This window comes from Salvelinus fontinalis, chromosome 18 (genome assembly GCF_029448725.1).
Source record: "Salvelinus fontinalis isolate EN_2023a chromosome 18, ASM2944872v1, whole genome shotgun sequence".
In the NCBI taxonomy this organism is placed as follows: Eukaryota; Metazoa; Chordata; class Actinopteri; order Salmoniformes; family Salmonidae; genus Salvelinus; species Salvelinus fontinalis.
The window spans coordinates 7,053,335-7,062,711 of NC_074682.1; the positions used below are offsets into that span (position 1 = coordinate 7,053,335).

The 9,377-nt window shown below is 41.7% G+C and overlaps 1 non-coding gene across 1 annotated transcript; it reads left to right on the forward strand.

The window, feature by feature from the left end:
• The first annotated feature begins 9,263 nt into the window (after nt 1–9,263).
• Nucleotides 9,264–9,377, forward strand: LOC129816076 (small nucleolar RNA SNORA36 family). The gene has a single exon (XR_008753519.1). It is a non-coding gene; the product is annotated as a small nucleolar RNA SNORA36 family (small nucleolar RNA).

The following is a 9,377-nucleotide window of genomic DNA, read 5'->3' on the forward strand; positions in this document are numbered from 1 at the left end:
ATATTAACTATATAATTATTAATATACACCTACTGTATGATAGCTAGCAAATTAATTAACTAACTAACTTTAGCCTGCCTAGCTGGAACTTCTGAAAAAGGAAAATGTTTTATTTCTACAATTTCCAAAAGCTAACCAAACAAAAACATTACTTTTATGAGATGTGTTTGTACCATCATGTGCATTAGCAGCACAATTTTGAACCTTTTTACATTCGTTTTTACTTACACTTAACTTCTCCATATTGATGTTGAGGTTTTAAGTTTTGGCTGACTTTTCTTAGTGGATGTACAATCATCGCAAATGGAATTATGGGGCGTTTCAGGCCCCGAAGGGAACATAATTGTACACTTGCAAACTCAATCAAGAACGAGGGCTGAGGGGCTTGCGTTGCGAACTTCCCTTGTTTGGCTAATCGTTTGAACCGACGTCCAAGATGGTGACAGGGATTCCGCCAAGGGCATAAGCGAGGTTAAGTGGACGAGGGTGTGTCTTTTATGAGTTTGAAACGCAGCCCATGTCAAACGATAAGCGGTTTGTAAAGAGCGTGAATGAGCGTGTACACGCTAGAATTCTTCTTCGATGAGGTTTAACGGAGGTTGGCATCCAATAAATGCCCTTCTGCACACTTCTCACACCTAGGAACCTCCATCCTACACACTGCTGCCACATGCGCATAAGCTTGACACCTGTAACAACGTAATATATTCGGTACAAAATCTTGTACAGGATAATTTACAGTTGAAGTCAGAAGTTTACATACACCTTATCCAAATACATTTAAACTCAGTTTTTTTTACAATTCCTGACATTTAATCCTTATAAACATTCCCTGTCTTAGGTCAGTTAGGATCACCGCTTTATTTTAAGAATGTGAAATGTCAGAATAATAGTAGAGAAAATTATTTATTTTAGCTTTTATTTCATTCATCCCATTCCCAGAAGTTTACATACTTTCAATTAGCATTTGGTAGCATTGCCTTTAAATTGTTTAACTTGGGTCAAACGTTTCAGGTAGCCTTCCACAAGCTTCCCACAATAAGTTGGGTGAATTTTGGCCCATTCCTCCTGACAGACCTGGTGCAACTGAGTCAGGTTAGTAGACCTCTTAGCTCACACACGCTTTTTCAGTTCTGCCCACAAATTTTATATGGGATTGAGGTCAGGGCTTTGATGGCCACTCCAATACCTTGACTTTGTTGTCCTTAAGCCATTTTGCCACAATTTTGGATGTATGCTTGGGGTCATTATCCATTTGGAAGACCCATTTGCGACCAAGCTTCAACTTCCTGACTGATGTCTTGAGATGTTGCTTCAATATATCCACATAATTTTCCTCCCTCATGATGCCATCTATTTTGTGAAGGGCACCAGTCCCTCCTGCAGCAAAGCACCCCCACAGCATGATGCTGCCACCCCGTGCTTCACGGTTTGGATGGTGTTCTTCGGCTTGCAAGCATCCCCCCTTTTTCTCCAAACATAACAATGGTCATTATGGTCAAACAGTTCTATTTTTGTTTCATCAGACCAGAGGACATTTCTCCAAAAAGTACGATCTTTGTCTCCATGTGCAGTTGCAAACCGTAGTCTGACTTTTTTATGACGGTTTTGGAGCAGTGGCTTCTTCCTTGCTGAGAGGCCTTTCAGGTTATGTTGATATAGGACTCGTTTTACTGTGGATATAGATACTTTTGTACCTGTTTCCTCCAGCATCTTCACAAGGCTGTTGTTCTGGGATTAAGTTGCACTTTTCGCACCAAAGTACATTCATCTCTAGGAGACAGAACGCGTCTCCTTCCTGAGCGGTATGCGTGGTCTGCGTGGTCCCATGGTGTTTATACTTGCGTACTATTGTTTGTACAGATGAATGTGGTACCTTTGGGCGTTTGGAAATTGCTCCCAAGGATGGACCAGACAATTATTTTTCCTGAGGTCTTGGCTGATTTATTTAGATTTTCCCATGATGTCAAGCAAAGAGGCACTGAGTTTGAAGGTAGGCCTTGAAATACATCCACAGTTACACCTCCAATTGACTCAAATTATGTCAATTAGCCTATCAGAAGCTTCTAAAGCCATGACATAATTTCCTGGAATTTTCCAAGCTGTTTAAAGGCACAGTCAACTTCATGTATGTAAACTTCTGACCCACTGGAATTGTGATACAGTGAATTATAAGTGAAATAATCTGTCTGTAAACAAATGTTGGAAAAATGACTTGTGTCATTCACAAAGTAGATGTCCTAACCGACTTGCCACTGCTATGCTGATCCACAAACCAGGACATCCGATGGTCATTCTTATGGTGGGTTGCAACTTGCAGGATCCTTCCAAGTTGAATCCACCAGAGGGGGACTGTCATGACTCTCTTGTGAGGATTCGAAGGATCAGGTTATAGTGGGTCAGCTCCTCCTGCAGATGGGGAGAGGGAGGAAGTTGGCCCGGTTTTATGACTTAACAACCGGATCATAAATACCTGCCATTGGGCTCTGCAGTATTGAAAATGGAATGTCTGAGTGTTACAACAGAGAGACACTTGGCCAAAACTTTAACATCAAAAGTTTGGACATTGAAACAATATTTATAATGTAAATAATGTGGGAAATGGTTGGTGGGGCTCTAAACAATTATCATGACAAATAAGTCATTAAGGACGGTGTAACCAAATAACGGTAACTCTACAAATGTATATATCCCAGTTATTAGATTTACATCTAAATGTTGTGGAATTTATATGATTAAATATTGAACTATTTGTGAGAAGATGAAATGTGATTTTAGCCTTTAGCCTTTAGCCTAGATGAGAATAGTTTTTCATGTCAGTAACCAAGTCTGGCACAGACATTATGCAAAAAGGAGGGAACGCCCCTTTTGCCAGATAGCTTATAAAGGACTCCTAAATAATTAACATATTAGACCAGTGGTTCTCAATCCTGGGCCTGGGGACCCAAAGGGGTGCATCTTTTAGTTTTTGCCCTAGCACTACCCACCTGATTCAAATCATCAAAGCCTTTTGATGAGTTGATCATTTGAATCAGCTGTGTAGTACTAGGGCAAAAACAAAAATGTGCACCCCTTTGGGTCCCAAGGACCAGGATTGAGAACCAGTGTATGAGACCAAAACATGCCGGGTTGTTGCCGGTGTGTACAGTGGTCTTAGCTGTACCCTGAATAGTCAACCATTTAGACCTGAGAGCGTGAGGATCATCCACACGCTGACATGGTTGGAATTTCTACAGACCAGACAGCGCTGAGAAATGGTTTAAAATAAAGATAAGTATGAGTGCAGTACGGGCTGAATATGTTACAAAATGGTTTAAAGATTAACATACCAGAAAATGGTTAAACCCTTTGAAACTCTCTCGAAGAAGAAGACTACACAGGGACATTCAGTCTGTAGCTGTTTATGCACTTTTAGCCTAGGAAACTCAGCCTGAAGATGAGAGACAAAGAACAATTTCCTCTCACCACTATAGGTATCTGTTCTAATCAAACAGAGTGAAGGACAAGGCCCGCTGAACACCGCGTGGTACACTTCTGGAAGACCTGTTCTAACAGACACTCCAAGACCAAAAAGCTATGACTAGAAATGACTAGACATGGTGACCTCTGGTGGACAACCAGAGACTTACACAACCAGAGACTTTCTGTCAAACTATTCGTCACAGACTGATCAGGCGATTTCACCAGAGAGAGACAACAAAGACATACAAGCATAAATATGTACATTTCATTTCTAAATACGAATGAGCGGCTGTTAGGGTGCTAAATATCCATATTTACGATGAGCGTAGTATTCAACTGTATGTGTAATAGTTGAATTCCTTTGTCTCTCCTTCTCCCGCTCTTTCTTTCCCCATCCCTTTCAATTGTGTACCAAGCCGTCATATCGGGTTAGGCCACTAGGGACTTTTCATTGCATTGTTAGTAATCAACACATAATCTATCTTGTGTGTGTTTATGTAATTCTGTGTGATTATTTAGTTAGCAAAAGAATAATTAAGCCAATTTGTGTATCGCTGACTCATCATGGAGACTAGGGTTTGTGCAGATTTATAGGTTATTACGACGTTCAGAATGAGACGGAAATAGGAGCAAATGATTGATGGATGACGGATAGTATATTGAGATATTCTGATATTTTTGAGTTCATTCGGGAAACGGTAACTCATTAAATACATTTTCCCGTGGTGCCCCAGATGACTTTCATAGCAGCCACATACAAACAGCATGATCTTTTTGATTGTTGGATAATTCCTTCTTGCCTTCATGTGCTCTCCTCCTCTCACATTTTCCCTTTCCTTGTGGACTTCAGTCAACATATACTGAACAAAAATAAACACAACATGTAAAGTGATGGTCCCATTTTTAATGACCTGAAATAAATGATCCCAGAAATGTTCCATGCGCATCAAAAGCTTTTCTTTCAAATTTGTTTATATCCCTGTTAGTGAGCATTTCTCCTTTGCCATGTTAATCCATCCACCTGACAGGTGTGGCATATCAAAAAGCTGATTAAACATGATCATTACACAAAGGCCCCTCTAAAATGTGCAGTTTTGTCACACAGATGCCACAGATGTCTCAAGGTTTGAGGGAGCATGCAATTGGCTTGCTGAATGCAGGAATGTCCACCAGAGCTGTTGCCAGAGAATTTAATGTTAATTTCTCTACCATAAACCGCCTCCAACGTAATTTTAGAGACTTTGGTAGTATGTTCAACCGGCCTCACAATTGTAGACCACGTGTAACCATGCCAGCCCAGGACCTCCAGATCCGTCGTCTTCACCTGCGGGATCTCTGAGACCAGCCACCCGGACAGCTGATGAAACTGAGGAGTATATCTGTCTGTATTAAAGCCGTTTTGTGGGGGAAAACTAATTCTGATTGGCTGGGATGGTCCCCTGCCCAGTCATGTGAAATCCATAGAATAGGACCTAAAGAATTTATTTAATTTGACTGATTTCGTTATATGAACTGTAACTCAGGAAAATTGTTGAAATTGTTCTATGTTGCATTTATATTTTTGTTCAGTATAGCTACTACAACTAACACATTAGTGAACCTGCTATAATCATGCAGTACAGTATACAGTCAGCAGCAAGTAGTTTAACAGTCAAGCCAGCGGGCCGCGGTGGCAATAAATTTATAAAACTTACCTTGACTTGGAAGAGTTCCAGTGTTAGATAGCCAGCTAGCTAACATAGCATCCCTCTCTGTTTGAGCCGGGTGTTTGAGTAGGTTAACTAACTAGCTAAGTAAATGGGGGAAAAATACACCTAAATAGCTATAGTTCTCTCTCTGTTGCTTCTTCATTTTTTAATGAATGCATTTTTTTTTAAACTGTTCAACTCTTGTCTTTCTCTGTCTTTGAGTCAACTACTCACCACATTTTATGCACTGCAGTGCTAGCTAGCTGTAGCGTATGCTTTCAGTACTAGATTAATTCTCTGATTCATTCTATTGGTTGGACAACATGTCAGTTCATGCTGCAAGAGCTCTGATAGGTTGGAGGACGTCCTCTATAAATTGTTCTAATTACTGTGTAAGTCTATGGAAGAGGGTGACAAGCACGAGCCTCCTAGGTTTTGTATTGCCTATGTACCCTGAAGAGGACGAAAACTAGCTGTCCTCCGGCTACACCATGGAGCTACCCTACAGAGGGCTGGTGAGGCTAATGTAGACCTTCATTGTAGAACAGTGTGTTTTAATAAATTATTTAGTGACATGCAAATATATTTAGTATAGTTTTATCTAAAAAGGATTACTTTATTGTTTCACTATGTTTATTTTTATGAAATTCACTGAGGAGGATGGTCCTCCCCTTCCTCCTCTGAGGAGCCTCCACTTTTAGCGACAGAGAAGACCTCATCAAGACTATGAATTCCTGTAGGAAGCTCCTGCACGTCGTCTCTAGTCGACACTGTCAGCTACCGTTCACCAGCGCGATCAGAGACCTGTGCCCAATCCATGAAGAATCCATGTGATGTATTGAAATGTATTGAAGTGTGAAACTTCTTCCCGACCCCTTTCTCTGTCTTATCTAGCCACTGATCACACTTTAGCTAGCTAGTTAGCAGAGCAGTAGATCAAAAAATTATTTTGTATTACTTAGCCTAGATACTGTAATTGTTTGTACACTATGTTGACTTTGGTGTCTATTTCAGAACTTATGTCATTTTTCAAGGATGAGCATAAGAGCATTAAAAAGGGAGAAGACCTCTATAACTCTGGCCATGTGGAAAATGCAGCTATAGTGAGAGGCAACTAACCGGTTTGGTCAGGGCCAGCATGAGGGAGAAAGTTTCTCCTGTGTCAGTGAGTGTAGCTATTAAGTGAAGTTTGAGCATCTTAGCAATACAATGTGTTCTACACAGCTGTCAACACTCTACAAGGGCATTGTCAGTGGAATGTCATGGCTCCTTGAACTTGAGCCAGAACAACCGCTACCCTCCCTGTCATCCCTGTCTGTTAAAAAAACAAGGGCACCTAGCTGGCATGGCGCTGTCGGTGGAGCAGCAGGGGGCTATTCGACAGGCAACTGTTGGACAGCGCACCAACCCCAACTGGCACACCATGAGGAGAGGCAGGTTGACACACAGCCATTACGGAGCATTGGTTAGGGCCAAGCAACTTACTCTGTAGCTGCTAAAATGGTTCCTCAGATCCAGGTGCGCAACTTTGTTTTAGAACTGGGGGGACATAACCTCCCTCAGAATTATTTGGGCATCTAAAGCTCATTTTCGCCGTTTCTACACAATCTGATGTGGAGGTTAGCTTTTTTGGTGGGGGTGTGATATTTGCGCGTCTATAAAATGCTAAGAGGTTCACATGTCTTGGTATGATAAACTCAGCAAAAAAAAGAATTCTCACTCTCACTGTAAACTGCGTTTATTTTCAACAAACTTAACGTTTAAATATTTGTATGAACATGACAAGATTCAACAACTGAGACATCAACTGAACAAGTTCCACAGACATGTGACTAACAGAAATAATGTGTCCTTGAACAAAGGGGGGTCAAAATCAAAAGTTACAGTCAGTATCTGGTGTGGCCACCAGCTGCATTAAGTACTGCAATGCTTCTCTTCCTTATGGACTGCACCAGATTTGCCAGTTCTTGCAGTGAGATGTTGCCCCACTCTTCCACCAGGGCACCTGCAAGTTCCCGGACATTTCTGGGGGGAATGGCCCTAGCCCTGACCCTCCGGTCCCAGACGTGCTCAATGGCTCTTCGCTGGCCATGGCAGAACACTGACATTCCTGTCTTGCAGGAAATCTCACACACAGAATGAGCAGTATGGCTGGTGGGATTGTCATGCTGGAGGGTTATGTCAGGATGAGCCTGCAGGAAGGGTACCGCATGAGGGAGGAGGATGTCTTCCCTGTAACGCACAGCGTTGAGATTGCCTGCAATGACAACAAGCTCAGTCCGATGATGCTGTGACACACCGCCCCAGACCATGACGGACCCTCCACCTCCAAATCGATCCCGCTCCAGAGTACAGGCCTCGGTGTAACGCTCATTCCTTCGACGATAAACGCGAATCCGACCATCACCCCCGGTGAGACAAAAGCACGACTTGTCAGTGAAGAGCACTTTTTGGCAGTCCTGTCTGGTCCAGCGACAGTGGGTTTGTGCCCATAGGCGACGTTGTTGCCAGGTGAGGACCTGCCTTACAACAGGCTTACAAGCCCTCAGTCCAGCCCCTCTCAGCCTATTGCGGACAGTCTGAGCACTGATTGTGCGTTCCTGGTGTAACTCGGGCAGTTGTTGTTGCCATCCTGTACCTGTCCCGCAGGTGTGATGTTCGGATGTACTGATCCTGTGCAGGTGTTGTTACACGTGGTCTGCCACTGTGAGGACGATCAGCTGTCCATCCTGTCTCCCTGTAGCGCTGTCTTAGGCGTCTCACAGTACGGACATTGCAGTTTATTGCCCTGGCCACACCTGCAGTCCTCATGCCTCATTGCAGCATGCCTAAAGCACGTTCACGCAGATGAGCAGGGACCCTGGGCATCTTTCTTTTGGTGTTTTTCAGAGTCAGTAGAAAGGCCTAAGTCTAAGTTTTTATAACTGTGACCTTAATTGCCTACGGTCTGTAAGCTGTTAGTGTCTTAACGACTGTTCCAAAGGTCATTAATTGTTTATGGTTCATTAAAAAAAATATACCTTTATTTAAGAACAAATTCTTATTTTCAATGACAGCCTCGGAACAGTGGGTTAAATGCCTTGTTCAGGGGCAGAACAACATATTTTTACCTTGTCAGCTCAGGGATTCGACCTTGCAACCTTTCGGTTACTAGTCCAAAGCTCTAACCACTAAGCTACCTGCCGCCCCATGATTGTTCATCGAACATGGGAAACAGTGTTTAAACTATTTACAATGAAGATCTGTGAAGTTATTTTGATTTTTACGAATTATCTTTGAAAGACAGGGTCCTGAAAAGGAGACGTTTCTTTTTTTGCTGAGTTTATTTGTGCATCTGTAACTTTCTCACTCATCATCATTCACTATTCATTCAGGATGATCTGTAATCGTGGTAGCATCCACATTAATGTAGAAGTGTTTAGAAACATTATATTCTTATTTACAGTAAAAGTGACTCCAAAATGGCACAATACATTATTGAACATTATTTTGTGCCCAATAGAAATTAATCTGAAACACAACCAAAACAAACAGAAATGCAGCCAACAAATGTGTAGAGTAACAAGCTTGATGTAGTCATTGCGTGCTATAAATGTGGGACCAAATACTTAACTTTTTACTAATTTAATACACATACTAGTAAATTTGTCCCAATATTTTTGGTCCCCTAAAATAAGGGGACTACGTACAAAAAGTGCTGTCATTTCTAAATGGTTCACCCGATATGGATGAAGATACCCTCAAATGAAAGGTGACCATCAGCACTTTAACTTCGTTGATTTCAAATCCAAACTTTGGGAGTATAGAGTCGACAGAAGAAAAAATGCTTCACTGTCCCAATAATTATGGCGCCCAGACTGGGAAACATAGATTTGAACGGTAATCCAACTCGGAATTCCAACTCTGGGCTCTTTCTAGAGCTCCAACTTTTCCGACCTGAAGATCACTGATGTCATGAATTTACCTTGTATTTTTCAGAGTTCCCAGTTGTTTTGAACCAACATAAGAGCCAAATAAACAAAGTCAAATAAAAATAATACCCCTGGAAATGGACTCCTGGGTTACATTTCTGAAATGAAAAAGAAAAGTATGTAATCAACTTTTGTTATTACTTGATTTGTAATGCATTCTAGCAATTATGTTTTATCATTTGGACAAATGGTTGTTGGCTAGGGAAAATATGATTTGATTATTTCAATCAAATCATATTTTCCCTAGCCAACAAAC